Here is a 10,741-nt window from a genome sequence, read left to right on the forward strand (position 1 = left end):
CTTAAAAAGGTGTACCATAACTTGTGTCGTTGATGTGCCTTATGGCGCCACACGAAGGACAGAGTGAGAACTGCAAGTCAAAAGTCGCGAGATAAAGCCATTCGTTTATATTTTTTTATTTATCAGAGATGATACATTTACTCAAATACAATATTTTTCGTCTCTTTAATGTATATATGTATATATATATATATATATATAGACTAAAGAGTCTCTATCGGGATGGCTGTTGATTCATTATCTCCGGATTGGGAGTTTGACCGCTTTAATGATGGATCAAAAAGTCAGTAAAGCGTCTAATTGGAATACTGTTGGTATCGTTAATTTGTTTTTGTTTAAGTGTAAAAGATGTATAGGTCCTGCAGCTAACGTTAGCCGAGTAATGTTAGATAGCTGTCAGATGACCAGGGAAAGTGACCAAGTTCAAGCACCCTGGTTAGATAAGTATGTGTGGTCTTAATTGGTTTCACAAATAAAAATAAAACAAGTAAAAAGAAAATTGATAAGGAAGTTTTTCACTTTCATTTGAAAGAGGTTCGACATCATTGCAGTGGAGGATTGGATTTCTTTTAATGCAAAAATTGATAATCAGTTTAATTGACGAGTGTATCCAATACTCAGTCCTTTTAAATTATTCTCTTTATAGTATTAAATGTTGATGCCATAGATTCCCATGCCATGCATATAGCATAAACATGACCAATTAAAAATTCTTTAAAAAAATGTTATTTAAATTTAATTTAATTAAAAAATAGTTATTATTATTGATATTTTCCGTCACACAAATAATAAAGGAAGTAATTTGGATTATTTATTTTTGGTTTTGTGACTGTTGATATGTTGCATGTGTGCAGAAATTCACACAGAGGTGCAGGTTTAAAAATGAGAAGTTCTTAGAGGGATATACGGCTCAGCTAAAGGGAATTGAAGAAGCTTTGGATGTCTCTGTTGGAGATGTTTGGGACTTCACTCTGGACCCCGTTGCTTTGAAGGTGTTGTGTCATGTATCTACAGTTTATTTTTCAGTTTATTCATTTATATCATATCACTCTGCTTGCTCTGGCACACCAGCTCCTGCCGTATGAACAGTCCTCGCTGTTGGAGCTCATCAAGACCGATAACAAGGTATGAAATGTCTGCACATCTTTGGTCAAAATGGTTTTAGATGCTGCAGTTTACATGTGATGCAGATACTGAATGGAAATGAGTGTATTATGAATTTACCTTCTGCTTTTCTTTCTGTCTTTCTTCACCAGGTTCTAAATAAAGTCATCACAGTCTATGCAGCTCTTTGCTGTGAAGTTAAAAAGCTGAAATATGAGGTAAGTGAAAATGCATGACATGACGTATAATATTCCAGAAGGTTTCTGTTTAAAATAAATGCTGTTTTGTTGAACTTTCTGTTTGTAAAGGAATCCTGAAAAAACGTATCCAGGTTTATACAAAGATATTAAGCAGCACAACTTTTTTCTATATTAATAATGATAATATTAGTAATAATATTAAGAAGAAATGTATCTTGAGCAGCAAATCAGCATATTATAATGATTACTGAAGGATCATATGACTGGATGCTGGAAATTCAGCGTTGCATCACAGAAATAAATTAGATTTGAAAATATATTAAAGTAGAAATTTTTGTTTTATTTTAAATCGTAATAATATTTCACAACAATTTTTTCCCAATTATTTTAGATCCAATAAATGCAACCTTGGTGTGCAAGATTACTTCATAAACATTTTAAAGAATCTTCCTGACCTCAAGCCAAAACAAAAAGTCAATTTCAGTTAAATTGGTTATTGTCTTATATTAACCGTTTTATGCTTTCTACGTTTAGGCTGAAACCAAGTTCTATGATGGCTTGTTTTATTATGGTGAAGGAGGTAAAAACCACTGCTTTGGTTTTTGCTGTTTATCTTACAGCTCGTCTGCATGAGAAACCTTTTAAATTCAACATGATTCCCATTTTGTTCCTGTGGCTCAGTGGTAGAGCATTGTGTTTGGAGCGCAAGGTTGTGGGTTTAATTCCCAGGGAATACATGTTAGGTAAAAACTGTGGCACTGTAAGTCGCTTTGGATAAAAGAGTCTGCTAAATGCAAAAATTTCTGTTCCGTATTTTTATTTCTGAGTGGATATTAAATGCTAATTGATTTTATCTATCCGGAGTAGAATGTTATTGTTTTTTTTTGTTTGTTTGGAAAAGCATGCAGCTATATTTTCGTTTTGGTCATATAAAAATTTCATCGTTCAACTTCAATTTTATTTAACCTGTACCTTTTAACAATAATACTTTATAATATTTTTTCCAGTGTCAGGCACTAGTGTGGTGGAGGGAGAGTCTCAGATACAGATGGGCCGCTTCATTTCCTTCTTACAGGTTTGACGTCATGATCTTTTTGAATTATTACTGATAATATATAAATATATATTATATATGAACATTGTTTTATTTGGCGGTTTGTTACAGGAGCTGTCTTGCTTTGTGTCGCGCTGCTTTGAAGTGGTGGTCAACATGGTTCACCAGCTGGTGGCTTTGTACAACAGCAACAAGTGAGAAATGTAAAATATTCTCATATTATCTGATGTTATGTGAATGCAGTTTTGCTAATTTTTTCAGCTAAGTTTGGCATTCCAGAGGAGAAACTAAAACCCTTTTGAGAAGCTCTTATTGAAACTGGAGGGGCAACTGTTGGACAGCATGATTTTTCAGGTTGCCACCATTCACAAACTTCCTCATTTATTTATCTTTTCTATTTATGCTCTTGAGAAACATCAAAAACATACAATCAAAATTACAGGAAGACAGGAAACATTTAAGTACATCCATCTAAGTTATTGATACAGAATTTATATATATATATATATATATATATTAGTGCTGTCAAATGATTAATCGCGATTAATCGCATCCAAAATAAAGGTTTTTCTTTACATGATATATGTGTGTGTGCTGTGTATATATAAAGACACACACATGTATGTATACATTTAAGAAAAATGTAGACATATATTGTGTGTATTAAAAATAATGTTAATGTGGTTAAACTTTAGATATAAATGTATGTTAAAACGTGTTGATATTAGTATGCACAATTATTCAGTGTATATTATATAATATTTCACCATAGTACTGTATATATTTTATCTGCAGTGTAACCTTCTTTCTTTTCTACTAAATTATTGGTCACTGAAATTATAATAATAGTAAAAAACACATTTAAATAAAGTTATTCATTTAAAATCAGTTCAAAGTTTAAATCGGTGTAAGTTTTGGCTGTTGGCTGATCATTTGCTTTGTTGGTTTTCATGCAGGTTTGTGTGGATCAGAGGTTTGATGACCCAGGAGGAGATGTATCAGTTTCTAAAAACAGTGCCTTTGCAGAGGAGTTTGCCTACAATATCAGAACCATTTTTGCAAATGTGAATCAAAGCTTGGTTTGTATTTATAATGAACCTAAATTCATTCTAAATGCCATTAATGAAACATCTCAGCTGTAGACGACAACCGATATGATCCATTTGACTCACAGGAGAGCCATCAGAAATTGATCAGCGAGATAAATATACAGGCATATGTGGCCTCTTTGTGCTGCACTTCCATATCTTCAGGACTGTGGACAAGAAGATCTACAAATCCCTGCTGGATGTCTGTAAAAGGTGAGTACACTAACTAGTGATGATAAGTAGGAAATATAGATCTACTCTTTCAGTCAATATGAAAGCTGTTTCTCTTTCCCTTCTCTCTTCTCCAGGTCCCTGCAGTGACATTAGCAGCTAATATAATCTGGTTTCCAGACACATTTCTGATTAACAAAGTCCCTGCAGCAGCTTAACTGGTGGACAAGAAGAGCATCCAGAGCATCCGCAGCAGCAGAGATGCATACCTGCAGCAAAAGTCACAGATGCTAATGAAGTAAGACACACGCTTCTGATATGATTCATAAATCAGTTATGATTTAGCCTTCATTTTTGGAACCGTAAAGTTCATGGTCATCGTATTTCATTATAAATCTATCATTTAGGGTTCCATGTATGTGTTTCTATGCAGGGACATGCAGTCCTACTACATATTTGTCACCTCCTGGATGATGAAGATGGAGTCTATATTATCAAAAGAACCTTATCCAGACAAACTGTCTGAGGATTTGAGCAACAGGTGTAATATCTTTGTGCAGGTAGAGACTGGATTTCTTCTTTTCTGTGACATTACATTTTCAGTTCATGGACTGTTCCATAATCAGACGTGTTTGTGTTTCAAGGGAATCCTGTATGCCTACAGCATCAGCACCATCATCAAGACCACTATGAACATGTACATGTCCATGCAGCGGCCCATGACCAAGACCTCAGTGAAAGCCCTCTGCCGATTGGTGGAGCTGATGAAAGTGGGTCGAAGAGTCATATTAATATATTCAACAGCAAATACTTTTTTTCATACTTTTAAAAGTGTATGTTATGTATAATTAAAATATTTATTTATTTATTTATTTTATATTGAGTTTATTTTCGAAAAAAAAATATTTCTTTATATGTATGTTGTAATTTATTTTCAGTAATATATAGACACACACACACACACACAAACACACACACACACAGTGTGTTTGGTTCAATCTACACAGAAATCTTGTCACATTAACAGTATTGTGTGTTATAAATTAAATATATTGAGCACTACAAACTCAGTACAAAAGTTATAGTGTGCACATTAATTTGGACACTAATAATAGGATATCATTTTAGATGTTAGTAGTGTTCGATTCCTACTATATTTAGTATATTGGTTGTAGTGTGCACACCAGTGTTGACCTTGATAGTATTGTGCACTATAAATCTGGTACATTGTAATGTAAGTCATGCAAACTGCATTGGTTATTTACAGGCTGCCCTAGGTACCTTACATTAGTTCTAGTGCACACTAGGTAGTATACACAAGTTCCAGTGTGCAGTGATAAGTAGTGTGTACTAGATCTAGTGTTCTAGTTCCCAAGGCTTTGTGCACTAGTTCTAGTTCACTATATAGTGTCCACCATAAATCCACTACTCTAGTTAGTACACTAACTGTATTGTACAAGGTAGTGTGTGAAGTGTGCAATGTTTATGTCAGTGTTTGTCATGCACTGGCTGTAGAGCACACGTTCTACCGGCGCTCACTGGTTGTAGCAGATTCTGTGTCTCACATCACGCAGCAGCTGCAGTCTCTGGCTCTGGCCTCCATCTCTGCTGCTAAGGTACAGACACACCACCGTTACCCAAACAGCAGCTCCACAGAGCAGACATTCTAATGCCTGATTGTTGTCCTCATTCAGAAACGTGTGATCTCTGATAAGAAGTACAGTGAGCAGACGCTGGAGGTGCTTTCAGCTCAGCTTCCTGCTGATAACACTCTGAACGGGCCCAGCACCAAAGAGAGGAGACTGATCGTGTCTCTGGCTCTCAGTGTTGGCACTCAGATTATGAGTATGGATAAACAGTGTAAATCAAATGAATGGGCGTTTCATGACATTTGTATATAAACTGTTAAAGTAAATGTTGTCAAGAAGCCTTTTAAACACTTTTAAACAAGCTTTGAGTTTCCAGTCCATTTGACTTTTTTGTAAATTGCCCAGGGTGTTTTTTTTTTAATCTAATAAGATATTTAATTTATGTTTTCTGTTTGTTTTTGTATTTTGTTTCGATTTGATGTTCTTTTTTTTTTCTTTTTTTTTTATTGTCGTTTTTTTGTTATTTGTTTTCTTTTTTGTTTTGTTTTTATTGTCTTTTTTGTTTTATTTTTATTGTGTTTTTTGTTTCTGTTCCTTGTCGAGTTGTTTTTATTGTCTTTTTGTTTCGTTTTGCACAGAAAACCTTTAAAGACGAGGAGCTCCTGCCTTTACAGCTTGTGCTGAAAAAGCTGGACTTAATCAGTGAATTAAGAGAGCGGTGAGCACTGAATTAGCTTAACTAGTTTTGATTGGCAATAGAAGATTTTATTTTGTGACCTCTGTGGCTGTGTTGTAAGTGCATGATGGCATATCCTCTCTCCTCAGATTCAAAGTGCAATGCGACTGCAGTTTCCTTTACTGGCATCGTACTGTTTTTCCTATCTACCTGGATGACGTGTACGAAAACGCTGTGGATGCGGCCAGAATTCATGTAAAACTCTTAACACTATCTATTCTAAATGCTTACTTACATTTCTTGTGAAATAACCATTAAAAGTAATTTAAATGTGTATATATTTTTTAGTACATGTTCAGTGCACTCAGAGACTGTGTGCCCACCATGTTGCATGCCAAACACATGGAGTCATGTGACCAGCTGCTGGAGTGTTATGACACTGAGATCATGGAAATCTTTAATGAGGTAAGCACAGTGCTGGCTGCATACGTTTTTGTATGTTTTAGTAATTTAGTAATTTAGCATTTTAGTTAATTAGAATGTTTTTCTGAACATTAGCACCTGCTAGACAAGCTGTGTAAGGAGATTGAGAAGGACCTACGCTTGTCTGTGCACACACACCTCAAACTGGATGACCGAAACCCTTTCAAAGTGGGCATGAAGGATCTGGCTCACTTTTTCTCTCTCAAACCCATTCGCCTCTTCAACCGTTTCATCGACATCAAAGGTGGGGCAGATGAATGACTGCATGCAAGAGTTACACTATATATAGTGGACATATTACTTTAAAGAGGACGTTCTACATTTTTGTCTTTTGTCTGTGAAGGTAATTTAGAATTTTAGTAAACATTCCTTTGTAAACAAAATCTTGAAAAAATACTTTTTGTGTAATTATTTAGGGAGAAAAAGTTACAGAATGTATTTTAAGTACTGCCAAAGTCAAACCATTAAAATATACATTTTTAATAGGGGTGTACGATATATATCGACTGATGATTAATGCGCATCTCGTCAGTAAACCATGCACCATCAGGTGCTGGAGCAGCTACACGGAGCCGTTGTTAACTGACAAGCTGCGCAAATCAAAACTGATAATGAACGTGGATTTGTGCAGCTTGTCAGTTAACAACTGCTCTGTGAAGTAACAGCTTCTCTGTGAAATCACGCACCTGATGGAATTTACCGCTGATTGGAGAACTGGCTTTACTGACGAGATGCGCATTAATCATCGGCTGATATATATCGTGCATCCCTAATTGTTAACAATGTTTTAAAACGCTATTAAATCTAATATCATTAATATATCATTCTGTCTGCTTGGAAACTATGAGATTAATCAAAATTATAATGTTCTTTCAACAGAAAATGTATTATTATTTTTACAATGCTTTACAGTAGATCCAGCTTTCACGTACAGCGAGATGAGGAACCTCGCCACACAGCGCTATGGTATCTTCTGAAGACACTTTCTGCTGTGTGTAGTACCCCTTCGAACGAGCAGAGAAGTTCAACCGTGGCATCAGGAAGTTGGGTCTTACTCCAGATGGTCAGAGCTACCTGGATCAGTTCAGATAGCTCATCAGTCAGATCGGTAAAATTTGTATGTAGATTTGGGAGTTTTTTCCCTTCACTTTGTGATGTGCATGCTGGGATGCTTAGGGCATTACTACTCACTACTACTAATAATGCAGTTTATTAAAAGATTATTTTAAGGACTATCACACAAACAGTTTAATTAAATTACATTAAACCATTAAAAACTAAATTCAGAAACATTCAAATGGAAAACACTAACATTGAAATAAAGCCGTTTAAGAATATTAAATGAAACACATTTCATAGAATCCTAGATTGTTGATGTTACTTGACTATTCAGTCAAGTAAAAAAACAGAACAATCAATTATTAAATCAGTAAATGTTTTTATTATTTTCTTTCTTGCAGGTAATGCGATGGATTATGTGCGCATGATTCGGTCCGGAGGGCTGCACTGATGCAGCAGTGCTATCAGGTTAAACATCACCTTCTACAGCTACATTCAAAGCTTGTTTGACTGAGACCTTCAGGTCACAGTAATACTGGGATTGTTGATTAATTATAGATGTATGAAAATAGTTTTCACACACAACACTCACATATGGTAGGGGCAAAATAAAAGTCTTTCTACAGAAGTCCTCAAAACCAAAAATGACATTTAACAAGGGATTCACATTCTGATATGTTCCAGGTTTGTCCCTGATCTAGAGGACATTGTCAACTTTGAGGAGCTTGTGAAAGAGGAGGGCCTTTCTGAAGAGACGCAGAAAGCTGCCAGGTACTGTACTTCATAATGTCTGTTTATCAGCGTCGTTCAGCCAGGAAATTAATAATAATAATAATTAAAATAAAAAATAAAACAACAATAATAATCATTCATAAATACTGAAAATAACTAAAAATTAATAATAATAAATAAATAAACAATAATAATAGTTCATAAATACTGCAAATACTAAAACAATAACAACAACAATAATAATAATAATTAAAATAAAAAATAAAACAACAATAATAATAATCATTCATAAATACTGAAAATACTAAAAATTAATAATAATAATAATAATAATAAATAAATAAACTAATAATAGTTCATAAATACTGCAAATACTACAACAACAAGAACAATAATAATAATAATTAAAATAAAAAATAAAACAACAATAATAATAATTCATAAATACTGCAAATACTAAACATAATTAAAAGCAATAATAAAACAGCAATTATAATAAATACTCATTAATAATAATTAATAAAACAACACTAATAATAATTCATAAATACTGCAAATACTCAAATGTAATAATAATAGTTAAAATGATAAAACATCAATTATAATAAATAGACATGAATAATAATGAATAAAACACAACAAACACAAAAACAGTAATAAGAATAAACTATTATTAATTGTTTACTATTTTTTGTTATTAATACTAAAACATTGTTATTGTTGTTAATAATAATGATGATGATTATAATTATTATAACATACTAACAATGACAATAAGCAATTATTATTTCTTCTATAATAATTCTATCTATCTTCTAATTATTATTTAATAAATATTGTAATAGTAGTAAAATTTATATTAATAATACATAAATGTTAGATGAGAAATAAAACAGAAATTGCTGATGATGTGGATAATTATAAATAACAATAATAATAATTTGTATAATTATTGTAAATAAGTATTAGATAATTTATTGTAAAAAATATAATACTAATATAATTATTATTATACAATAAGTAATTTACTTATTTTTTTTTTTTCAGCCAGCTGGACTGTGTGCTTAGTGACCTGACCAGTAACTCTGCTGAAGGAACTGAGTACTTCAAGATGCTGGTGGGGTTTTCGCACTGGAGTTTCGCAGCGTCAAGAACATGCACTTGAGGAACTTCTACATGATTCATGACCTTGGATGTGAAAATCTCTTGCTAGTTCTTGCGTAGCGTTCATCTTTCTTCTCCCTCGCAGACGGTAAATTTTGTGGAACATTCCATCAGCTGCAAAGAAAAACTAAACAAGAAGAACAAAGAGGGAGCTGCGTTTACAGACGATGGTTTCGCCATGGGTATGTGTTCAATTCAGTCACAAACTTTTTTTTTTTTTCTCCATCGATGATATATATTCAAGGTCCTTTCCCATGTTTTCCAGGAGTTGCCTACATCCTGAAGCTTTTGGACCAGTATCAGGAGTTTGACTCCCTCCACTGGTTCCAGGCTGTGAGGGAGAAGTACATGAAGGAAATGAATGCGGTGGTGAAGAAGCAGAACATTCAGTCCACCAGCCAAGATGAGAAGCTCATGCAGACCATGAACCTGACCCAGAAGAGACTGGACATATATCTGCAGGTATGGGAGCATCTTCATGATCTTCATCAACGATGGCCAATGGCTTTGTTTATTCACATCTTCTCTCCATTTGTAGGAGTTCAAGCTGCTCTATTTCTCTCTGAGCAGCGCTCGGATCTTCTTCAGAGCTGTTAAAACGGCAGCCGAGGAGACCCAGGATGGTGACATTTAGCACCACAAACACTCATTTCATCTCTTTTCAGACGAAGTTGCCAAAACTGGTCTTAGTTCCTCAATTATTAAGGGTTCTCCTGGGGAAACCTGCACCAAGTGAAACTACAGAGCAGCTTGAACGATATAAATCACTTGAAGAGCATGGACTCGCTCCAGAGGTTATAAACATTGACCCTCCAGCCACTATTCTTCTGTTGGAGTCTTTACAGCGTCTTGAAATCATTTTGGGGTTATGCCACCTGCACTCGTTCGACTGGAACTGGTCCTTAGCAGAATATTTTTTATTTAGATAAAGAAATTGTTTTTAGATTGATTATTTTTTTCTTTTTAGATAATTACATTTAAAAAGAAATTCAAAGAACTGATTATATTTCACACAAGAATGGAAATTCTTTCATGTCATTTCAAACCTATAGGAATTTTTTTGTTCCATACAATGAAAGTCAATGGGAACCAAAAGGGTTAGTTTGGACCGCATTGACTTGAATTATTCTGACAAAAACAGTTCTTCAAAATAATCATTTTTTATGTTACTCAGAAGGAAAGTTGTACATTTTGAGTGAAAAAAGTAAACCGTAAGTAAACAGACACTTAGTTTTTGCTTGATCTTTTCTTTTAAAGTTGAATAATGTGAAACTATTTTCTTGTGTCAAAAGTTTTAATTAACCAATGATTTTCTGGCCAAAACTCATTCAACACCCTCATTTTTATAAAATGTAGCACACTAACATATTCTGTTTAGTCCATTTGTGCTGCCTAAAATATATTGCAGTGTGTCCGGCAGT

At 34.0% G+C, this 10,741-nt stretch overlaps 1 pseudogene; it reads left to right on the top strand.

Annotated features, from left to right (window-relative positions):
- The first annotated feature begins 222 nt into the window (after positions 1-222).
- On the top strand, positions 223-9,954 carry LOC132133344 (WASH complex subunit 4-like; annotated as a pseudogene).
- Positions 9,955-10,741: the final 787 nt, after the last annotated feature.

This window comes from Carassius carassius, chromosome 50 (assembly GCF_963082965.1).
Source record: "Carassius carassius chromosome 50, fCarCar2.1, whole genome shotgun sequence".
Lineage (NCBI taxonomy): Eukaryota > Metazoa > Chordata > Actinopteri > Cypriniformes > Cyprinidae > Carassius > Carassius carassius.